Below are 13,550 nucleotides of genomic sequence, written 5' to 3'. Positions count from 1 at the left end.
ACACCTTCATACCAAATATTGTGGTAATAGCTAGACAGCCAGTTAAAAAAGGTAAAAGGTATATTAAACAAATCAAACAGAAACTACAACCATATTTTAGACATTGCAGAATGTCTAAATGTCTAAATGTCAGAATCATGAAGATACATGGAAATGTGGAAATTTCCTGGAATTATGAAAATCCTGGAAATGAAAATTTGGCCACAGAGTTCATATCTCAGAATTGGTCGATGTACATAGCCTCAATGGTGTAATTAGTTAGCAGAAATTAGGTGAAAAATATTATCAACGAGTCTCTCTAGATCCTTGCCTGGGGCACAACCTCTCACCATGATAACAGGTTAGTCAACACAACATTTTTTCAACACATCTGTGCTGACATTCACTCGTTAGTCACTAATTGCCCCTCAAGAGTTCTCGGCTGCCCAAATTAAAGCGAGAAGCCTGTAGTTGCTGTGTTGGATCTTTCTGCTCCTTTATTGGATGTAACATGCGCACTCCCCCAAGGGCATGTGTTTTCCCCAAAGTGGGATTCGGCGGTTTATTTTGGCTCTTGGAAGGAAGTCTTCCATCCGACGTTCTTCTGCCAGGCCGGCGAGAAACCTGCCTGGCTCAGCACCCCTGAGTGGAGGGAGGGGACAGAGAGAAAACGCTGGAGGGAGTTCCCCTGGTCTTGCCGCCGCCAGTGGTGTCAGTACACGTGCGCATTGCCGGGGCTTGAGGGCGGGAAGGCAAGGAGCGAACTGTCAGCCGGGGCCAGGCACCCAGAGAAGAGACAACTGCTGACTCATCTTACAACCAAGTAACACCCACATCCCCCCCTCCTCCCCCCAACGCCGAATGAACAGTGAAGGCAGCTCCAGGCTTCGAGGAGGGTTCCTAACGCCTACGTTGGTGCTGCTTTTTTTCCTCCTTCTTCTTCAACAGCCTCATCCTATGTGTCTCCCCTCCTCCTCTGGCGAAAGTACAAATGAAGAGATTCTCACTTTGTGCGTCGCTTCGTTGGGTTTGGAATTACAAAACGCGATGATAAATGTTAAAATAATTGAAGTGTCCGACACTCGTGAAAATGTGGTAATGTCGTTTCGCGGGGACCGTGTTAGCACCTGAAGCGAGAGCTCCCTATTTACAATAAAGGAGGTAGTGGGGGACAAAAAAAAATGTTTCAAGGCACGGAAAAAAGAGCCGGCCACTAAAGTGTATTTTACGCCTCCTGAACAGATATTCGATTGTCAGGATGTGAAACATTGAATACTGTACCAAAAAACAAACAAACCTGTGGACACAAACATAACACGATGCGGCTTTAGAATACCAAGTAAGTGGTTATCTTCAGGTTGTTGTTTCTGCATTGTACAAAGTGACAAAAGGGCTGGGTGGAAATTGTTTGTTTTAAATAAAATTGTTGGATTCTGTCGCCTTCTTCGGACACTTTAGTATTTTTTTCTAGCGCATGTGCCCGCAGAGACCAAAGAGTTGTGTGAAATTGGGGGGGTTGGAGGTTTGGGAAATGGGGGAGAAAGAGAATTTCCATTGCATCTGATGCTTATGTTGAATTCCGAAATGATTTTTTTCCCCACATTGTTCATCCTTAAATACCAGCCTTAGTTTATTACATTTCCCAGTTAACATACGTTCCGCCAAAGGATTAGTTTATCGGAATAATAAATGTCCATTGACTTTATGTCGACATTTCACATACGATTAAACTATGATATCAGTGCGTCAATGTCTGCTGTAAGCTGTATTGTTGGTGAAGGGCGCCACCGTTGGACATTACTGTATCCCGTTCTCAATATTTGCCTTTTTGCCTGCACTGGTAATCATGCTAAATTTGGGGATTCCGTTCAGTATGTTCAATGACTTAACCAAAGAAGAACGAATGTATACATTATTTATAACGCAGTCCATTAAAATCGAACGACTGTGTCAAATCATGTGCATTTATGAATCAGTTCAGAAAGTTATGAATCAACAGAGGAAACATAAAACAGGACACATTGTGTTTTGAATTGTTTTGTAATATGACAGGATAGACATGGTTGGTAAAATCAAGGAATAACTTTTTGTTTTAAATGGGTGTTGCCTCTGTCAGTCTTGGCTAAATCGGACACATAGTGAGGAATACAAGGCTGTGTTGAAGTTAACTTTGTTAGCAGCCAGGTTCGTTGTTAATTCGTTATTGTATATCTGTTCCCTAAACAATGTCTACATGGGTCTTCCAAGAAACATTTTGCAGAGCTTCAGCGCAATAACTCACTTCCACAGAACAAATTCATTATCGTGTGCAGGACAGAAGCAGTTTACTTGGGAACTGTACAGGGCTATCGTCTCCAGCGAAGAAAGTATTCCAAATTGTTTATTCTTTTCAAAAAACGCACAGTGTAGTAAATAGCTTTACTTATACAAGGAGGCGGGGCGGAGGAAAACCACGGTGGGAATGAAATGAACCAATCTTTTGGATATTTTCCCTTTGGCAAACACTGAATCTTGAAGACAGAGCAGTAACGCTTAAAGCTGTCATTCCTAAACCGGGTTAGGTAAAATTTTAGAAACAAAAAAAAACCCAGAAATTGCTGAAAAAAGACTCAGCAGGTCTGGCAGCATCTGTGGAGAACAATCAGAGTTAACGTTTCGGGTCCAGCGACCGTTCTTCAGAACTGAAGAACTCTGATTTCCCACCACAGATGCTGTCAGATCGGAGTTCTTCCGGCCATTTCTATTTTTTGATTCTGATTTCAAGCATCCGCAGTTTTTTCGGTTTTTCTTTAAAGCCGGGATTTCGGCCAGCCATTGGACTTGAAATATCAGACGTGTGCTGGATTATAATATTGGTTTTATCAAACAATTGAAGGATTTTGATATTTAGCCTGGAGCCTATTAAGGCGAAAGTCCATTTTGGAGCATCCAATATCAATCCCCTGATGTAGTCCAGTGGAAAAAAGCTTAAGTGGCAATTGATGCTATAGGGTTAACATTATTACTGCGTAATGATAATGGATGAACATTTTCGAAGGACCTATTAACCGATTTTAATGCCCTTTAATGTAATAGTGACGAAGAGTTCACTTTTGGAACGTGTTTGATGGTATCTGAATTCCCCTAAAAGCGTTGAGCATTTGTTGCCTAATGTCACTCCGTAATTTCTGGATTGCTGTGTGCTGCAGCACTCAGACTTCTACAAATCACTGTGCACAATTTCAGTGGCTTTCCAATAATCGCAAGGAATGTTTGAACTTAGCGCTGAATGTTACGGATAGCTGCTCATTGCTCGTTGCCCCAATTCTGAGACCCATTAGAATTTCAGAATGTTAGAATTTCGGATGTGGATCCGCAAATAACTCCGGTTTCTGCCCGACCGAAGTGGCCTGTGCATTCACGAAAGTAAGTGCAACATCTTTCTAATACCCCTCACCTTGCACGCAAACTCTCAAAGAAAGCTCGATAAGCGGCGAGAGCGGACCATTCGTAATTTATTGCAACCGTTTGCAAATATAGGGGTGGAGAAATCTATCTAAGTATAATTTCTACACAGCACGCTTTACTGTATTTTATATATTTTCTTAATTCATCGAGGGAATGAGTGCTTCGTGAAGCATGCGTTCAATTGAAAACTCATTTTGAGTACTTGCAGTACCAGTTCTAACCGTAGCTAACAGTGTAATGTATGTTTTCAACATCAAGGGTGCTACACCAGATGGCGGATACTCACAAGTGTATGTGAAACCCTATACATCTACTCATAAGATACCTAGAATAATAAAATCTGACAAACTCCTTCAAAATGGTTTCTGATCGTTTTTTCGATATTTTTTCTGAAAACTGAAATTAACTTTTCAGAATTGTTTAAAAACACACAATTGGCAATGACATTCGCACTGCCCACTGGATCATTGTTGTGCCATTTCATGTATTTACAAGTGTTTTTTAAAATCTTCAGTCTCTCCTAAAAGTCGTGATATAGACTTGGGTCTTTGTGTCTAGTGGTGACTCTGGGTTAAATTTGGATAGTGGAATCTGAGCATGTGCATTATGACTACTTGGCTAAATATAGCAATGCCAATGTCCTCCTTTGTTTGATTTTCAGTTTGGGGTCACTACAATGCCAGGTGATCAACCTCCCATATGTGTTCTTCTGTCAGCCGTTCATCTTTCTTTCTTGCTTTGTCTATGATACTCTCTCTCGTCTGGCCTTAAGTTTTCTTCTCTTTCCAGGCAGTCTGATTTCCATGACTCATTTTGCCACATTACTCCTCTTTCTCTCTCTCTCTCTCTCACTCACCACAACAGACAACCTAACAATTACAATTTTTTTCTAGATACTTGTTTTTTGGTGCTTCTACAACCTTCAAGGAAATTTGGTTAACCAAGGAAGTTAAGGATAGTATCAAATTGAAAGAAAATCGTTCAATATGTTAAAGAGCAGTGGTAAGCCAGAGGATTATAATTGTTTTAAAAATCAATGGACCATGACCAAAAAAAAGTAGAGGAAGAAAATAAACTCTGAGAGTAAACTAACAGTATTACTGACCTTCTTTAAATATGATAAAAAGGAAGAGAGAGGTAAAAGTGAATATAGACCCCAAAGAGAATGAGACGGGGAAATAACAAAAGACAACGAGGAGGTGGCAGAGGAGTAAATACTTTACAACAGTCTTTATGATACAAGGCAGTAGCTTTCCAAAAATAATAAATAATCATATGACAAAATCAAGGCGGGCAAGGGGAAGGGGAGAGAATAAATGCAACAGCTCTCAATACAGTGAAAGTATTAGGATTATCAAGGCTGGGATGTACAGATGTTTAATTGTTTGGAAATCAAAGGTGATGGTGAAAAGGTAGGAAAATGGAGTTGAAGGTTATCGAATCATCCATGATCTCACTGAATTGAGGAGCAGAATGGATGTGTGTCTTTGTCTGTGTGTATGGAAACTAGTGATAGTCGTCTTTTGGTGGCTAGTTGGAGTTCATGTATCCTGTTGGCAAGTTTCCTGGTTGTTTGCCCAATGTAGTGTTTTTTTACAGTTCTTGCATGGTTTCTTGTAAATGGCATTAGATTTGCTGGTGGTATCTAATGGATCCTTTAGTTTCATCAGTCACTGTTTAGTATGTTGATGGGCTACCATGACACAAGGTGTCTGAGTAGTCTGAAAATCATTTCTGATATGTCTTTGATGTAAGGTAAAGTGGCTATAGTTTTTGGTTGCATTGTATCTGCTTGTTGGGTTTTCTTTCTGAGGAATCAGCAGATTGTGTTTATTGGGTATCCATTTTTCTTGAAAACATTGTATAGATGTTTTTCTTCTGCTTTTTGTAGTTCCAGGATGCTGTAGTGTGATGTAGCTCATTGAAAGAAAAAACAGAGCTGCATCAAGACATTACTACAATGAGCTACATCACACTGCAGCACCCTAGAACTACAAAAAGCAGAAGAAAAATATCTGTACAACATTTTCAAGAAAAACGGATACCCAACAAACACAATCTGCCAATTCCTCAGAAACAAACCCAAATAAGCAGACACAATGCAACCACAAACTATAGCCACATTATCTAACATCAAAGCCATATCAGAAATGACTACCAGACTACTCAGACCCCTTGGCATCATGGTAGCTCACAAACTTACCAACACACTTAAACAGTAACTAATGAGCCTAAAGGATCCATTAGATACCACCAGCAAATCTAACATCATATACTAGAAAGCATGCAAGAACTGTAAAAAAAAACTACATTGGACAAACAAGCAGGAAACTTGCCAACAGGATACATGAACTTCAACTAGCCACCAAAAGACATGACCCATTATCACTAGTTTCCATACACACAGACAAAGAAGGGCACCACTTTGACTGGGACAACACACATATCATAGGACAGGCAAAACAAAGACACACATGAGAATTCTTAGAGGCATAGCATTCTAACCAGAACTCCATTAATAAACACATCAATTTAAATCCTATCTAGCTTCCCTTGAAAAAAGAACTGGAAATGATATCACTCACCTTAAGTAACAAAAACCTATAAATAGAAACGCAGGGCATACCATTAGTGCTTCACCGAACACTTTCACTGATGATGTTACCTAGTATGGTGACAAAATGTCTGAAAACAAACCTTCCAGCTCAGCAGGGTAACTTACATACTTATAATTGGAAGTAATTCTGAGGGATAGAATTAATCTCCACTTGGTGAGACAGGGATTAATAAAGAAAAGTCAACCTGGTTTTGTTAAGGTGTGGTCATGTCTGACTAACTTGTTTGACTTTTTTGAAGAGGTGACAGATGTGTAGATGACAGCAGCAATTTAGTGATTTGATTTAGTCTACCTGGACTTCACCAAGGCTTTTGATAAGGCCACACTTGGGAGACTGATAGCACAGCTAAGAGCCCATGGGATCCAAAGAAATTTGGCAAATTGGATCTGGAATTGTCACAACGGCAAGAAACAGAGAGTGAAGCATGAGCGTTGCTTTTGTGATTGGTAGCTTGTGTCCAGTGGAGTGCCACAGATATCAGTGCTGTGGCTCTCGCTGTTTGTGGTACATATATAAATGATTTTAGATCTGAATGTAGGAGAGTTGATCAGTAATTTTGTGGATGATACAGAAGTTGTTGGGATGGTAAATAGTAAGGATGATAGCTTTAGATTACATGAGGATATCGACAAGCTGATCAACAGCAAATGAAATTCAATCTGGATAAGTGTGAGGTGGTAGAATTGGGCAGGACAAAAGTGCAAGGGAATAAATTATTTTCAGGAGGACCGTAAGAACTGAGGATCAGAGGAACCTTATGTGTATGTCATCCAGGCTCTTAATAACATAATCAAGCAAAGTCAGCATGATTTCATGAAGGAGCAATCATGCCTCAAAAAACATTATTGCATTTCTTTGAGGAGGTAACAATATTTGTACGAAAGACATTCATTAGGGTTTCCTTTGTAAAAATGAAGGATAACTCAGGATATATTATGAGAGATGTTAGAAACCATGACGGTATGAAAACCAGCATAAGGGCACTTTATCTGAATGCTCGTAGCACTAGTAACAAGGTCGATGAGTTAAAGGCACAAATCATCGTAAATGCATATGGTTTAGTAGCCATTACGGAGACATGGTTACGGCATGGTCACGACTGGGAGTTAAATATTCAGGGGTATCAGATTATTCGGAAGGACAGACAGGAAGATAGGGGAGGTGGTGTAGCTCTGATATTCAAGGATGACATCAGGGCAGTGCTGAGAGATGATAGAGGTTCTATGGAGAATAAGGTTGAATCCATTTGGATGGAAATTAGAAATTCTAAGAAGAAAAAGTCACTGATAGGCATAGTTTGTAGGCCACAAAATAATACCATCACACTGGGGCGGGCCAGAAACAAAAAAATAACTAAAGCCTGTATAAATGGTACTGCAATTATCATGGGGACTTTTAATCTACATGTCAATTGGTTGCATCAGTTCGGTCAGAGTAGCCTTGAGGAGGAGTGTATCCGCGATAGTTTTTTTAAACAGTATGTAAGGGAACTGACAAGGGAGCAAGCTATCCTAAATTTGGTCCTGTGTAATAAGACAGGAATAATTAATGACCTCATCGTAAGGGATCCTCTTGGAAGGAGCAATCACAGTATGGTTGAATTTAAAATACAGATGGAGAGTGAGAGATAAAATCCAATGCCAGGGTCCTGTGCTTAAACAAGGGAGACTACAATAAAATGTGGGAGGACTTGGCTAAAGTAGACTGGAAGCAAAGATTCTATGGTGGGGCAGTTGGCGAGCCATGGAGGACTTTCAAAGCAATTTTCCAAAGTGCTCAGCAAAATTATATTCCAGTGGAAAAGAAGCACTGTAGGAAAAGTGATAATCTGCCATGGGTGTCAAAAGAAATAAGGGAAGCTATCAAATTGAAACAGAAGGCAAACAAAGTGGCCAAGAACAACTGGAAACTAGAAGTTTGGGAAAACTTCAAAGGTCAAGAGAATGCCACAAAAAGAGTTATAAAGAAAAGTAAGATAGAACATGAGAAAAAACTATCACAGAATATAAAGACAGATAGCAAATTTTCTATCAATATATAAAATGAAAACGAGTGGCTAAAATAAATGTTTGCCATTTAGAGGATGAGAGGGGGCATTTAGTTATGGGATATGATGAAATGGCCGAGGCATTGAACATGTATTTTGTATCGGTCTTCACAATGGAGAACACTAATAACATGGCAGTAATTGACAAAGAGACGAAGGTAGGTGAGTCCATGAAAAGATCAGCCATGATCTTATTGAGTGGCAGAGCAGGCTCGAAGGGCTGGATGACCTACTCCCGCTCCTATTTCTTATGTTCTTATAAAGGTACAGTACGCAAGGCTGTTTTACAAGATAAGGGCCCGTGGTGTTGCGATAGTATATTTGCTTGGAATAGAGGGTTGGCTAACTAAGTAAAACAGAGTAGGAAAAAGGGGGGCATTTTCAGGATGACAAACATGTAACCAGTGGAGTGTCACAAAGATCCCTGCTCTGGCCACAATTTATTTTAATGCTAGGTCAATGACTTGGATGACGAGAGTGTATGTACTATTGTTAATGATACAAAAATAAGTGGGAAGGCCAGTGGTGAGGATTTACAAAGATTACAAAGGAATATGTAAATGGATAAAAATCATGGGAGATGGAATATAAATTGGGAAATCTGAGGTTATGTACTTTGGCAGGAAGAATAGTGGAGCTGAATATTATTTAAATAGAGAAATACTGCAGAAAGCTGAAGCACAGAGGGTTCTGGGGGTCCTCCCTTTCTGCAAGAATCACAAAAAGCTAGCATCTAAGTTCAGCAAGGAATGGGGAAGGCAAATGGAATGTTTGTCTTTATTACAAAGTGAATGGAGAATAAAAGTAATGATGTCTGGTGAAAACAAAGAAGATGCTAGTCAGACCACACTAGCAACAGGGTGGCATTGTAGGGTAGCACAGTGGCTTAGTGGTTAGCATTGCTGCCTGACAGCATCAGGGACTCAGGTTCAATTCCAGCATTGGACAACTGCCTGTGTGGAGTTTGCATGTTCTCCCCATGTCTGCTTGGGTTTCTTCCCACTGCACAAAGATGTGCAGGTTAGGTGGATTGGCCATGCTAAATTGCCCTGTACTGGCTTTAACCATGGTAAATGCAGGAATATGGAGGCAGGGTAAGGGGACTGTAACTGCGTGAATGTCCTTCAAAGGGTTGATGCAGATTCAATGGCCAAAATGGCCTCTTCCCACAGTGTCGGGAATTTATGGTTCTGGAATACGAGACCAGTTTTGGCCCTGTGGAATGATATACTGGCATTAGAGGCAATCCAGAGAAGTTTCACTAAGTTGTATCTGGGTATACAGGGATCTTTTAATGAGAGTCAAAGTTATAATCATGAAAATAGACCTTTTGGTCCAACTTTTCCATGCTGGCCATATATCTTAAACTGATCTAGTCCCATTTGCCAGCATTTGGCCCATATCCCTTTAAATCCTTCCTATTCATGTACCCATCTAGATGCCTTTTAAATGTTGTAATTATACTCATCTCCACCAAATCCTCTGACCTGATGGTTCACCGGTGGGTCCAAACCGGTGAGAGGTCCTTCAGCTGTCCCAAGTGCGGGAAGGCCTTCAGCAATTCCTCCTCCCTGCTACAGCCAACAAGCAAAACTACAAAATACCTTGCAAGAACTGTAACAAATGCTACATTGGACAAACAGGCAAAAACTAGCCACCAGGATACAAGAACATCAGCTAGCCATAAAAAGACATGACCCTCTCTCACTAATATCCTTACATACAGATGAAGATGGACACCACTTCAACTGGGACAACATATCCATCCTAGTACAAGCCAAGCAAAGACATGCATGAGAATTCATGAAAGCATGGCATTCTAACTTGAACTCGATCAACAAACACATTGACTTGGATCCCATTTACCACCCCCTGAGAAAAAGAACAGGAAACGACATCTCCAACCCAAAAAAACCTAACCACATAAATAGAAAGCAAGACATAACACTAGCACTTCACCGGAGGCTCACTGATGATATTACCTAGTACGGTGACGAAACATCTGAAAACAAATTCCAGCTCAGCGAGCAAACTTACATCCCAAACCTGAACCTGAGCTACAAATCTTCTCAAAACTCGCTAATTTATTAATAGTATGCCACCTTGATTACAGAAATATACTGTTTAGCAAAGTACAATTTATATTTTAATTTCAATAATAGTTATACAACATGGAAACAAACCCCTCGTCCAATTCGTCCATACCAACTAGAAATTCTAAATTGATCCAGTCCCATTTGCCACCATTTAGCCCATATCCTATTCATGTACCCATCCAGATACCTTTTAAATGTTGTAATTGTACCTGCCTGCACCACCTCCTCTGGTAGATTGTTCCATACACAAACCAACAACATCCTTTCTACAACAGGCTGACCAGACCTATTCGCAGTATTCTAAAAGTGGCCTAACTAGTGTCTGTACAGCCTCAATATGACATCCACGTAATAGTTTTGCCATTTCTGTGGCAATCAGCAGATCCAAAAAGGAATATACATTTCTCAAATCTTATGATCTCTTGCATCTTTTTTCAAAGAAAGTACTTTGCATTTGTTTGTGAAAGAGAAATCCAATGCAATAGGAAGGATGTTAAGCTTGAAAAGGTACAGAAAAATTTACAAGGATGTTGCTGGGATTGGAGGGTTTGAGCTGTAGGGAGATGCTGACAACTGGGGCATTTTTCCCTGGAAGGTCGGAGGCTGAGGTTATAGACGTTCATAAAATCATGAGAGGCAGAGATAACGTGAATAGAAAAGGTATTTTGTCAGGGTAGGGGAGTCCAAAAGTAGAGGACATAGTTTTAAGGTGAGAGAGGAAAGGTTTAAAATGGACCTGAGGGGCAACGTTTTCATGCAGAGGGTGGTATATTTATGAAACAAACTGCCAGAGGAAGTGGTGGAGGCTGGTACAATTGTTGTGGCATTTGCACTATATAAACTTTAGAGACTGCATTAAGCTGGAAGAGAGTGAGTGGGGTCAAAAAGAATGGAAGAGAGGGAGAGAAAAAGTAACAAAAAAGATTTTTTTAAAAATTAACCAATACTTGAGACTGTTTAATTTTTATCCATGTTAATTGGCTGAAAAGATATTTGCTAATTGCTATCTTATACCTAGTTAAAAATCACACAAAACCAGGTTATAGTCCAACAGGTTTAACTGGAAACACTAGCTTTCGGAGCGCCACTCCTTCATCAGGTGATTGTGGAGTACACAATTGTAAGACACAGAATTTATAGCAAATGTTTACAGTGTGATGTAACTGAAATTATACATTAAAAAATACCTTGATTGTTTCTTGAGTTTCTCATCTGTTAGAATGACCATGATAGTTTCACTTCTTTCATTGTAATGCACAAAACTTAAAACCTGTTGGACTATAACCTGGTGTTGTGTGATTTTTAATGTTGTACACCCAGTCCAACAGCGGCATCTCCAAATCATAATTTATACCTGTGTGACATGATGTTAATTAATTACACTGACAGAGGAAGAGATAGCAAAAGTACTAATTGTCATGCATTTATTTGAAATGAGTGAGGGTGTAAGCACAGTTTTGAAGGGTTTGTGTCTCTATCTCTGAGGCAGCAGGCCTGTACTTCCAATCCCACCTGCTCCAGTTGTTTGGTGTAATGTTTCTGAATAGGTCGATTTAGAAAAATCTAAGGACAGTTCCAGCAAAAAGCCACCGTTAGCTTTATGTTGGGAGGCGGTGTTATAGCAGTAATCTCACTGGTTTAGTAATTCCAAACCCCATGCTAATGTGCTGAACTCTTGGCTTTAAATCTCGCCATGGCAGTTAGTGAAATTTGAAAGCTGGTGGAAAGAGGTAATATCAACTTAATAGCACAATTCGTAAAAAGTATGCGGGGCAGAGAGACCTGGGGGTGCCTGTTGTAGATTTTCAAAGACAGTGGGAGATATTGAGAGAAGCAGTGAGACATCTTGAAGTCCAAAAATAGAAGCATTGATTACAGAAGAAGGAATGATATGCTGAACCTCTATCAAGCTCTGGTTAGGCTTTGACTACAGTATTGTGTCAAGTTCTGGTCATAGCACTTGATGAGACGTGAAAGATGTCAGGTGATGTAGAGGAGATTTAGCAGATTGCTTCCTGTGATGGCATTTTAGCTACAGGGTTAGAAAGAAGAAGCTAGTGTTATTTCCCTTGGAGGGACTGATAATGTTGAAGATGGGGGAGGCTGCAGAAGAAGGTGGACCGGCTTGGAAAGTGGGCAAAGAAGTAGCAGATGGAATTCAATGTCGGAAAGTGTGAGGTTATGCACTTTGATAGGAATCATTGAGGTGTAGACTACTTTCTAAATGGGAAATGCTCCGAAAATCTGAAACTCAACTGCAATTAGGAATCTGAGTTCAGGATTCTTTTAAAGTTAACATGCAGATTCAGTTGGCTGTTAGGAAGGCAAATGCAATGTTAGCATTCATTTTGAGAAGTCTAGAATACAAGAGCAGGGATGCACTACTGAGGCTGTATTCGGCTCTGGTCAGACTGCATTCGGAATATTCTGAGTAATTTTGATTCCACCAAATCTCATGAAGGATGTGCTGGCCTTGGAGGGGTTCCAGGGGAGATTTAAAAGAATGATCTGGGAATGAAAGCCATGTCGAATGAAGAGTGGTTGAGGACTATGGGTGGAGTTTAGAAGAATGAACGGGAATCTGATTTTGAAACTTACAGAATACTGAAATGCCTGGATAGAGTGGAAATGGAGAAGATGTTTCTACTAGCAAGAGAGACTAGGACCTGAAAGCAAAGCCTTAGAGTGAAGGGACGACCCTTTAGAATTGAAATGAGGTGATACACCTTTCAAGAGGGTGGTTAATGTGTGGAACTCACTGTTGCAGAGGACAGTGGAGGCTAAGTTATTGAGCGTGTTGAAAACAGATATGTTCTTGATTATTAAGAGGATCAAAGGCTACAGGGAGAAGGCGGGAGAACGGAATTGAGAAGCATACTAGCCACGGACAAATTGCGGAACAGATTTGATGGACTGAATGACCTGACTCTGCTCTTCTATCTTATGGTCTTTAGTCTTGGAGCAAGGGAGATTGATATTAGACTGAGAAAGGTATGCAAGATTATGACAGATTTTGAGAAAGTATACAAGGAAAAATTGTTCCTATTTCAGATGCCAAGATCAGTGATAGGGAAAGTAGGTCCGATCAAGGACAGTAGTGGGAGAATGTGTATTGAGTCGGAAGAGATAGGAGAGGTCTTGAACAAGTACTTCTCCAGTATTTATGAACGAGAGGGACCGTATTGTAGAAGAGGAGAGTGTGAAATGGACTGGTAAGCTAGAAGAGATACCTGTTAGAAAGGAAGATGTGTTGGACATTTTGAACAACTTGAGGATAGACAAGTCCCCCGGGCCTGACGGGATATATCCTAGGATTATGTGGGAAGCAAGAGAGGAAATTGCAGTACCGCTGGCAATGATCTT

General features: G+C 40.3%; 1 protein-coding gene across 2 annotated transcripts in view; it reads left to right on the top strand.

The window, feature by feature from the left end:
• The first annotated feature begins 256 nt into the window (after nucleotides 1–256).
• The window catches only part of trpc4b (transient receptor potential cation channel, subfamily C, member 4b), a 98,300-nt gene continuing 85,006 nt past the window's right edge, over nucleotides 257–13,550 (top strand). Inside the window, exon 1 of one of the 2 annotated variants that reach the window (XM_043692114.1) lies at nucleotides 257–1,318. The gene's annotated coding sequence lies outside the window, so the exon portion shown is untranslated. Of the gene's footprint in view, nucleotides 1,319–3,153; nucleotides 3,385–13,550 lie in introns of those variants that run through there. The other variant, XM_043692115.1, reaches the window with a different exon arrangement.

This window comes from Chiloscyllium plagiosum, chromosome 6, assembly GCF_004010195.1.
Source record: "Chiloscyllium plagiosum isolate BGI_BamShark_2017 chromosome 6, ASM401019v2, whole genome shotgun sequence".
Taxonomy (NCBI): Eukaryota; Metazoa; Chordata; class Chondrichthyes; order Orectolobiformes; family Hemiscylliidae; genus Chiloscyllium; species Chiloscyllium plagiosum.
This window is presented reverse-complemented; position numbering and strand designations above follow the sequence as displayed.